Source organism: Amblyomma mixtum, chromosome 3 (assembly GCF_055824585.1).
Source record: "Amblyomma mixtum isolate Tamu chromosome 3, ASM5582458v1, whole genome shotgun sequence".
NCBI classification, from domain to species: Eukaryota; Metazoa; Arthropoda; class Arachnida; order Ixodida; family Ixodidae; genus Amblyomma; species Amblyomma mixtum.
The window spans coordinates 87,216,093-87,226,272 of NC_143014.1; the positions used below are offsets into that span (position 1 = coordinate 87,216,093).

Below are 10,180 nucleotides of genomic sequence, written 5' to 3' on the forward strand. Positions count from 1 at the left end.
GCTCCGCGGTGGGAAAACACGTCGGGTGATCCTTCTACTCTTGATAGCTGCTCTTCTTCGGGGGTTCGTTCTTATTGTAGATACTAGAGTGACACGCGATAGCAGCTCTGAACCAGTAAATTGTACCGCAACGAGGAAAGAAAACGATGAGAACGTAAATGGCGCCAACATGTGAGCTCAGGAGCTCACAAATGCGTCTTCGTTGTTGGACGCTGGTCACTGGAGAGAATGCAGCTGTGTGCAAACACCGAGTAACCATTTATTACAGTAGGGACTTTTTCACAGGAGAGGCATTGTGGGGCTTAATAACTATACCAAACTAAACTTCCTAGAATTGTTAACGACGCTATTAACGAGTAATGCCAGTTAACATCACCTTTCTTGCTCCGCTTTAAATATCCATGCCCGCTCTATCTCTGTCCCCGTGCTTAAGGTGTTCCTTCCGTTCTTCTGTAGACTGGTTACGCAATTTATTAGCTCTGAGCGCTCAAAGTGCGCTAATTGATATGCCTGCTTTCGGTTCATCTGTATGCCGATAGGCTTCTTTTCTTATTTTTTTATACTGTGCATGAATCCACCGTACGCTAAGTTGACTATCACAGCTTCTCTTTTCTTATCTCCAATCATGAAGTATATCATCAGCGTTATGGACAGACCTTTTCTTGCCATTTATTTCTATTCCTACAGTCGAAAAATTTGTCGCCGGGCTGTGAACAGCTGCAACAGTACCGATATCCAGATAGAAACGATCTATATGAGTTGTTCCGAGTTTGCGGCAATTTTTGATCCCCCTTGTCATGACGACATCTAGGAAGCTGGATTTCAAGCATTCTGTGCGCATTTAGATGGAACTAAAACTGAAAAGTAAATACATGTGGGTTGAGAATGCTTCTGACGAAGTGCATGTAAAATTCGAATACATCTGAGTTGTCTAATTAAACCTAACATATGTAGCAGCCACATGCGTCGATATTTTCAATCCCTTCGTGATGGCCAGTTAACTCTCTTTTGCAGAGCAGGCGGCTGAGTACGTATGCAGCGTGAATCTTTTATCGCGGCGTGACCAGATTCGCAATCAAAAGAACGCCACGAGACTTGAAAAATGGAGGCAGTAGGGGTGCAGCTGTTAAAGCTTTTTCTTTCGGGCGATCTTTCTTTGCTCGTTTTTCCTGCCCCACACGTGGAGCCCGATAGGTACGATCCTAATTATCGCCAGACAGACGCCCGCGCGACGCCGAATCGCTTAGCGTCCAGGCGTCTAATCTGCGGCCGCGGCTCAAAGAGTCGCAGCTTTATTACCTTCCCAGCCTCGAGGTTGGAACACCCGGCCACACTCCCGACCTGCTATCCACCCACGCCCAAAAAAACCTTCTGGCTTAACGATTCCTGCGCCCACGATCCGGGAAAGGAGGGTGAAGGCAGCTTTTCTGTCCTTTTTTTTTTCTCCCAAAATCCCTGTAACCCCCCAAAAGAGGCCGGTAGAAAACAAGAAGAAAAAAATGGGGGTTAGAAAGCCCAGTATATAAAAAACCAGATGGAGAGATACGTGCCCGGTCCGCCGCAGCGGTGATGCCACCCACGAGCGATGAATCACGCCATGATTTATTAATGAAAACAGGCCGCCTCTAATAACGCTAACCTGTCAGAGGCGAGTACACAGGCAGCGGAAATTGGGAGAATCATCCGATGCGGTCATGTGAAACAATTCTAACTTCGGCTTCATGTCTTTTTTTTTTTACTGCAAGCCGCACCAATCTTAGAAAGCTTATTCGGAGATAGGCGCTTTGGTTTTGCTCTCGTAATTTCCAAAAACTTGGTTTTTTGCGCTTGTTGAAACCTACTTGAAACGATGCGACTTATAGCTTTGCCTAATTAGCGAAGAACAATCCAGTGTGAAAAAATGTCCTCACTGGCGTTCGGAAGAAGGGTCTTCTAACTAAACATCAGTGGGTGCACAGATTTTTTTATTTTTTTTGCCATTTCTCAGACTGTCGGCAGCACGCTTTCGGCGAGACTGAACCTGACGCATATTTAGTGGAGACATGACTGCTATTTATCCCGTAATTCTCGCGTCGTTGTCGCTGCAATTGATTCGCCTGACCGACCCGCTGCCGACTTGTTCCCTGCAGGCGGGTATTTGCCTCTTTTTAAGAAAAGAAGTCTGGTGGTATGAAAACTTAGTAGCTTCCATCACTGCTGGCGCGTCGCTTCGATATTGAAGGGTGTAGGTGCTGTGCGGATTAACGCATATTTTTAAGTATTTGGAGGATCTCAGTTCGGATGACGAGAAGATGCTGGACAGTTAAGTTACGCGCTGTAAGTTCCCATGTAGCTATGTGCGCAGTTGTTAACTCGGCTTCCCTGCCACATATCTATTTGGAGGGCATCGCGCAATCTTGGTGGCATGCGCGGCACCCACGATTGACCGATCTTCTGGGGAAAGCAAGCAACACGTTCTCGCAGCAGTCCTCGTAAGAGGCGGCGGTCTCACTGTGCGAGAGCTCTGCGGAAGACTGTTGCAAACGAAAGAGATGCCTTCTTCGTTGGGCCAGCTTGCCCAACGCTGAAGCCCGCGGTTCGCCCGAGGTGTCACGGCGGCGTGCGCGCGCGGGCGCCGCTGGATGCCAGCTCTGAAGCGCGTCTCGGTCCGCACTGGTGCACCACGGCTACAGGGCGGCCAGCCAGGCCCGGCCGAGGCGTTCTAGGCAAACACTCGAGCGTGGAGGCGGTCCGAGGATGGTGATGAGGCGGGGAAAAAAAAAAAAAAGCCGAGCCCCACGAAATCCATTTCTCTTTCAGCGCCACCGCTGCCTCTTGTCTCGCCAACATCCCCCACCACCTCCGTTTCCTTTTCCTGCAGGTGACCGTCGTCTGTTTTCTTAATTTCCTGTCACTTGCAATGTTCCCCGCTGAGAAATAATTTCGGGCTCCCAGTGTTATCTCGCTCCGTTTTTTCCTTCTCTCTGTGGGTGTGTGTGCTCGACTCCTGCTGTCTCGCTCGATTCGCCGTCGCTCTCGTTAGCCGGCGTTGTTGTTTCGCCAGTTCCTTTGTTTCCTTCCCCTCCGCCGTCCCCCTTAAGATGAGGTGGATATTGAGCTCGGGGCTTTCTTCATGCTCGAGAGCATCCGACTCGGCTGCTGGGTGCGCCCGCACTTTTTGTGCGCCGCTATTCGCGCGCTCTTTGCTTTTTGCGGGGAAGGGGGGCGAAAGGACCCCACTGTTTATTTTTTGGTTTATTTTTAGAAGCGACGGCGGCCTTCGCGTAAATTGCTTTTAAATGAAAGAAAAGAACTTGAGAGCTCCGTGGCGTCGACGCCCCACTTGACGTCCGCTGGAACAACAATGGCTAGCACGGGAAAGCACAGCATATCAGACGTTTTTGCAGATAAGAGGTTGATATAAACGCCAGGCCTCTATTCCTCCGGGATTTATCGTTTCGTTAGCGTATTTTGCTCTTATGTGAGCTTGTTTGTGCCTTAAACTGCCCAGTTACGATAAAAACAAATGAGGTGCTGTTTGGTCTGAGAAATGCTACTCGAGCTACTCCATAAGCCTAGATACCTATTTGAGCAGAAAATTACCAAGTGCTAAAGTGCCAGCCAGTTAATTGTAACACTCTGCCCTACAAGTTCCCGAAAGCTCCTGCCGACAGAAAATATTGCGGAAATAGACTTACTCTTTTCTGAATGTTTAGAAAAGGCATGCTTTCCAATAGTTTTGTACTGAACGCTGCCGTTACTTAAAGCATGCTTTTCACGACCTACTTTCCTTCAATATTAGGTTTAAATTAATTTTCGCTGAGATGGTGTGGTCTCCGTGGCAGTTCGTAAGTACCTATATGCTTCAAAAGATTATTCTGTGCAGGACATATGTTGGCTTCGCGGAAACGTCCGCTAGGGCTGAACGGTGCAGTCTTCGGCGCAACGCACACTTTCTTACTCAATTTCTAATTATAATGACCAGACGACTGGACAGGCAGAGCTTATAATATGATTATTTATACATGGAATGGCTGCATCACTGCAATGCGCAGAAATCAACATCTCCGCTACTTTAATGCACCGCGTCTGTGAGTTTGATGAAAGAAAGAGAAAAAGAAACAACTGAGAGAAGCTTCAAGAAAATGAGCTGGGAATCGTTTTCCGCAGCTCGTCTCGAATTTCGAGACTCACTGGCTACACTGCGTCGGTCGGGCGACCATGATACAAGCGGCTTTTGTGAAACCAGCCCCGAGCGTTCGGACGCAGCCCACGCGCACTCCAATTCTCGGCGAAGAAATTCCTGCTCCGAAAAGAACCCGCTCCGGCGAAGACACGACTCCTATGAAATAAACTGGCCTCTTTGTTCGTTCATTCCCCGGCGAGTTCTCGCGTTTGCACGTAGAGCAAACAAACGCTTTAGTCTTGCCGATTTCCTTTTTTCTCTCCCTATATTTCTCCCTTCTTGCCCAGCGCCTTTCCCCGCGGCGTCCCATTTCGCTTATTTGTTTGTGCCGGGGCCGCCTCGACTCCTTTTCTGCCCCTTTCCTTTTTCTCGGCAGTGTTCATCAATGAGCAGAAGAAGGAAAAGAGACACGCAACAATGAATGAGAAGAATCAAGAGCGCGAGAAGGGTCCCCGCGGAAAGAAACTCCTCGGCCTGGAATAAAAGCTGAGAGAGAATCTAATTATTCGGTTCGAGCGAGCGCGCTGCTCTCCTTAATTCTTTTCTTCAGTGCCCATACCACGGAGCCCGGCGCGCTTGGCGCTCTCAGGCGCGCAGTGTGGTGCCTGCCGGTCTCTTACGCCGGCAATCTCTTTTACTCTCTTTTTTCCTCCTCCGCGGGCCGCTTTTATGCCCGTTGGTTTTTCGCCCGCGCCTTTCTCCCCCTCCGCAGCGCCCATATATACTTGGCTCGAGTTCTGTCTGGAACGGGAGCAGGGCCTTGTTTCCCTCGGCCGCCTCCTTTCGTCGCCCGAGGAGCAGCGCCGAGGACAGGCGACAGTGCGCCGCGAGGGGGAGAAATCAGCGACTGCCGAAAACGCGCTCTCTTCGGGGAAGAAAGGAAAAGGAGCGGGCAAGCGAGGAAGGCAAAGGAAAAAAAGAAGTTTCGGTTATTAAATGTGTGTGGTTGCCATTGACAACTTTGACGTATTCGTGCTGGGCGAGCATTATTATTGTTTCTGGTGGTGTTTCGATATTTCTCCGTCTCCATGGAGACGCGTGTCGCGGAGGGAGCGGGCGCCCGTGAGGGGGAAAGACGCGACCCAGTGAAAGTGCGCCGAGAAGACGAGGAGGTTATCTCGACGAGAGGAGACGGATATTATTTTTGCGTACACACCGCGGCGGCAGCCCAACGCTTCTGCTGCTGCTGCCGCCGCTGCAGCCGCCGCGTCATTCTTCCCCCCCCCCCCCCCCCCCTTTTTTTTTCTCGCTTTCCTTTATGCCCGCTGGCTTCCCTTCTTGGTCTTTTTCATATGGCTCGCTGCATGCCGTTGGCGGCTCTGGGCGCGAGTGCGGGGACCGTGCCAGATGCGGAGAAGTGGGCTCGGGAGAAGGGAAAGTCGCGGGCGAGGATTGTTCGGACCCTTGTGCTGGGCGCTGGGATGGCGCCCTGGATAACGATCTTGAATTGCTGCCTCGGGTGGTTTTCAAATGCTCCTGGCTCGGTAGCCGCCTCTCCGTCTCTGGCGTCCTCGTTTTCGCTGTGCCCGCTGGCGCACTCTTGTTTGTCTGCTCGCCTCCCGTGTCTCTCGGCAGCAGCGTGCCTCCGCTCTTCCTCACGCCTCCCTCGACGCGAAACGACCGGCCTAACGCGCCGCAGCGCCCCACGACTTGTCTCGCGGCGAGCGTTTCCTGTTCTCGCACCCCGTGTTCGGACCCGTTCGCTCTCTCCCTTTACTGCGAGATTTTCCCTTCCGAGCTCCACAGTCACTACCTTCACCAGGTGGCATCAAATTGTTTCACTTGTAGCTTTGGGTAAAAAGTAGAGACATTTTGTTTTTCTTTTGTTTTTTTTTTTGCTGTGTTTTACGCTTTTCCTCGTCTCATAAAGAAATAACGTCAATTTTGGTGGCTTGAGGCCCACTGAGGGGCAGTTATTAATGAAGAAAGCAGCATTGTTTACTCTTGTAAAGAGACGGCACCAATATATTATTCCACGATATCGGTGAATCTCTGGGACAGATAAACTACGTCTCCGCAGACATAGCAGCCAGGCTAACCATTGCAGCTCAGGTTGATGATCAGACAGGCACAACTTGTGGTTTGGTTGGTTTATGGGGTTTAACGCCCCAAAGCAGCTCAGCCTATGAAGGACGCCTTAGTGAAGGGCTCAGAACTGATGGGGCTTCAGTGAGATGTGGTTCGTCGTTCGGGCACTGCGCGCGCCCAGAAATATTTGGGGTGTGCCTTGACTTTCAATAAACCATCACGTCTTTTGGAGGAGTTAGTGCAACATTATTTTAAATTGTTCATATATGTGTGCGGTGGACATAACAGAATTGTTTAGACAATGTCTGGCAGCGCAGGCTTTTTGCGCTAAATTTGTGGTTCTTGTTAGTGGCTATTTATTGGTAATAAAAAAAATTAAAGGAACAGATGTTGCTAGCCGCGGCACCTGCCATCGAAACCTGAAGCATCTGAGCTGACACTGCATGAATTTTATCAGAATCTAAAAACAGGGGGATGTAGGTCGTTCATTACAGCCGCTATATCGATATATTTACCATAACTGAAAGTTACTCTGCTTGTGTTGTGGCTGTGTATAACTGGGGCAGTAGCTTAATAATGGGACATACTGTGCTAGGTATGTTTAAATTAAAAAAATTGGTTAGCTGCTAAAACTGGTACCTTGTTAACACTTTGTGTGAAGGCAGGTTTTTTGCTACTGCTTTCTTTGTTGTGACTCGAAGTTGTTAGCAAGGAGTGCTCCGCAAACAAGGATTTTTAGTTTGCAGCTCCCTGAAGTTCCAGAAGTTTTATATTCTCGAATAATTTGATCTCATTGAGAAGGACAAGCAAGTGTCGATGTGCGTTTCTTCAATCGCCTTGCTGATTCTGCTTCAGGTTATTTCCAAGCCTTCTAATGTATGCGCGTTTGTTCTGGTGAATAGATAGCGCGCATTTCATCATGCTTTATATGTTTCTTTGAGTTCTAGGACAGCAGCTTGGGCATGTTGGTTATTCATTTGTGACAAAACAGCGCAAAACACCGGGACACGAGACAAGCGCTGACTTACAACTGGTTTTTATTTCGAAGAAACACTGCTTCTTATACCTTCTTCCCCCTCAAAAAAACACAACAAATGCGTCACAACCATATCGTTCAAGCGTCCAAAAAAACATAAGATAAATAATCACAGAGATTTATAATCACATTTTTAACATTTCAAATTCTTTCTTAGTCAACGCCGTCTGACACAATCGTCGCGCAGACTCGCTATCAGCTCACTCTAAGTTGACCAAGAGGGCTATTGTGAACTTGTCCCTCACAAATGCCTTGAGGAAATCATGTGCTCACAAAATGGAAGTGAGCTTTCTTCGCTAGGCTGAACGGCTTGGCAACTCGGGTTACCCCTCGCACCTTTTGGTTTCTGTTGCCAAGCAGATGAAAAAGCACCTGATGCAGGCTAGGCCCGAGCAGCAAGATGAGGCAAAGAAACAAAAAGAAAGGAGGCCGGTAGTAGCAATACCGTATATTCACAACGTTTCTCATCGCCTGAAGAGCATAGGTCGAAAAGCTGGCGTGAATGTAGTGATGACTGCTCCTAACAAACTCAAAAGTCTGTGCAGACGAGTCAATTCTGACCCGACCAAAAAGAAGCAGGGATGCACGATAAAGCATCGAACCCCCTTTGTGGAGTGCACCGAAGGCCTTGTTTATTCGTTGCCAGTGGCATGTGGTAAACAATACATAGGGCAGACTGGTAGGTGCATGAACGAAAGGCTACTAGAACACAAAACTAATTTCGAGCAAGCTTGCCGGAACCTGGGAATTCATTGCAGAGATTGCCCTTCAACAAGTTGTGCACCTGTTTTCCAGAAATGCAAAGCTTTGGCTAATCACAAAGACCAGTTAGTCAGGGAAATAATCGAGGCAGCTTCGATAGCGAGTCTGCGCGACGATTGTGTCAGCACGCCGTCTGTTGCTTTGACTAAGAAAGAATTTGAAATGTTAAGAATGTGATTATAAATCTCTGTGATTATTTATCTTATGTTTTTTTGGACGCTTGAACGATATGATTGTGACGCATTTGTTGTGTTTTTTTGAGGGGGAAGAAGGTATAAGAAGCAGTGTTTCTTCGAAATAAAAACCAGTTGTAAGTCAGCGCTTGTCTCGTGTCCCGGTGTTTTGCGCTGTTCCGTCACAAATTTGAGTTCTAGTCGAGCCGATTACAACAACGGATGATAACGGTTCATTGTTGCTTCGGATGTGGTGGGGAAGTTAGCGCGCTATTATTAATTATAGCTGAGAACACATTCCTTTAGTGCGCGTTCAGAGGCGGGTTTCAGCTAGAGGTTTTGAAAACATCTCGTGGGGTACAATTTACCTTGGACAAAATGCCAAAACTAAAATTTATAGCTCTACCTAGTTAATGCGAATGAGTTTCTATGTTTCCAGCGACGCAGTTGCACAACACCTTCTTGCGCCATTCGTAAATTACATTTTAATTAAGGACTTCAAGTTCATGTACAATTAAACATCGTCGTCTGCCTAAGTGCTCAACTAATAAGTGAACACACTGTCGTCGTTTCTTCCACCTTCCGTATGTACAGGTATTCAGTGTCCATTTAGATGCTGGCATTCTTTCATTGAATGGTATTCTCTGTTTTCATTCTGAAAAATTAAATATTCGGAAAGAACTGCCTGTCTGCCTGTGACTTAAGTTATGAGGAAAATGGGGATTGCCTCCCAGATAAAATTTCTAGAACTCAACACGATTTCTCGGAGTCGACTCGGACCCTTCCCCAAGGGCTACGCTCTGCAACACACCATGAAAGTTTAAATAGATGAGGGAAGAGGGAGAGGTTGCTTTTGTAATGCGTCTACGAAACCGTGGCTACCTGCTTTTTTATTTCAACCTTTTTACCTCAGAACAAATGGACGAGCATATCTCAGTGGTGGGAGCTATCAATTAGTATACCTGAAAGAGAGCACTCCTTATGAAAGCGTGGCGTGTAGTGTCTCGTTATGGCATGAAAAAACAATAATAAAGCATAATGTCGGCAAGTAATTGGGAGCCAAGAACTAAACGTTTGCTCCACTGAACTCAACCGTCGACGCGATATTTGTCAGTACATTTCCGAGGCCTGCAAAGTAGCGAGTGCTTCTGAGCAAAAAAAAAAAAAAGAAAGAAAGAAAAGGCTACAACTGCTCTGAAAGTTTGCTATTTTGTTTGTATCTTTGCAGGGCACACTCGTCGTCTGGCTTGCGGCGGATGGTTCCTGGATCCAGATCGCGCTCCAGTGGAAGTCTGGTAGTAAAGCCCTCGTTATTGGTCGTTCCTTAAGTGCAAGAAAACGCATTAAAATAAAATCTCAAATAATGTGCTATTGCTGTTTGGATTAAAGTAATATGTGTTAACTGTTTCTCCTTTTTGTCAGTCGCCAGTCATTTATGAGTGCGCAACTCAAACGAATATCCGCACGATATTAGCGTCTTTGGCTCCCAATAAAATGGAGCCCAAAGTTACTAGCGATGCTACTCTGGACTTATAATTAGTTGCCCATATTAACGCAGTACGAGCAAGTGCTGCGATAATTTTCTGAAAGTTGTCGCAGCAGAATGCGCATGCAATTACCAAGTCTCAACGTTCTCCGGAAAGAGTGCATGTGCTCATTTCTTTACCCTGGCAGACGAAAAACGCTCTCAAGGGAGACGCACATGCCGTAATAAATCAATCCAGAAAAAACCCTGAAAAACATAACAAGTTCGTCTGTTCGATAATCATTGGTTCCTTGCTCATGCATAAAGATTGCATCCACATTTTTACTGTTTTTTTCCGCGCTTCACTGAAATTTTTTCACTGCTCAACACTTCTAACTGCTTGCTCCTTTCCTTTCCCTATCACAAATTCTAACGGTGCAAAAAGATCATTTTTGTAAGAAACGCAAACAGGCGATGGATTTAAGTCGTAATAATGGTACAGTTTTGTGGAGATCTTTTTTTATGTTTTTTTCCTTCATAACTGCACTTTG

The 10,180-nt window shown here is 47.3% G+C and overlaps 1 long non-coding RNA gene across 1 annotated transcript in view; it reads left to right on the plus strand.

Annotated features, from left to right (window-relative positions):
- The window catches only part of LOC149350840 (uncharacterized), a 122,505-nt gene extending 112,930 nt beyond the window's left edge, over positions 1 to 9,575 (plus strand). The window contains exon 2 of the long non-coding RNA XR_016289472.1: positions 9,393 to 9,575. This is a non-coding gene — a long non-coding RNA (uncharacterized LOC149350840). The remainder of the gene's footprint in view (positions 1 to 9,392) is intronic.
- The last annotated feature ends 605 nt before the right edge of the window (positions 9,576 to 10,180 follow it).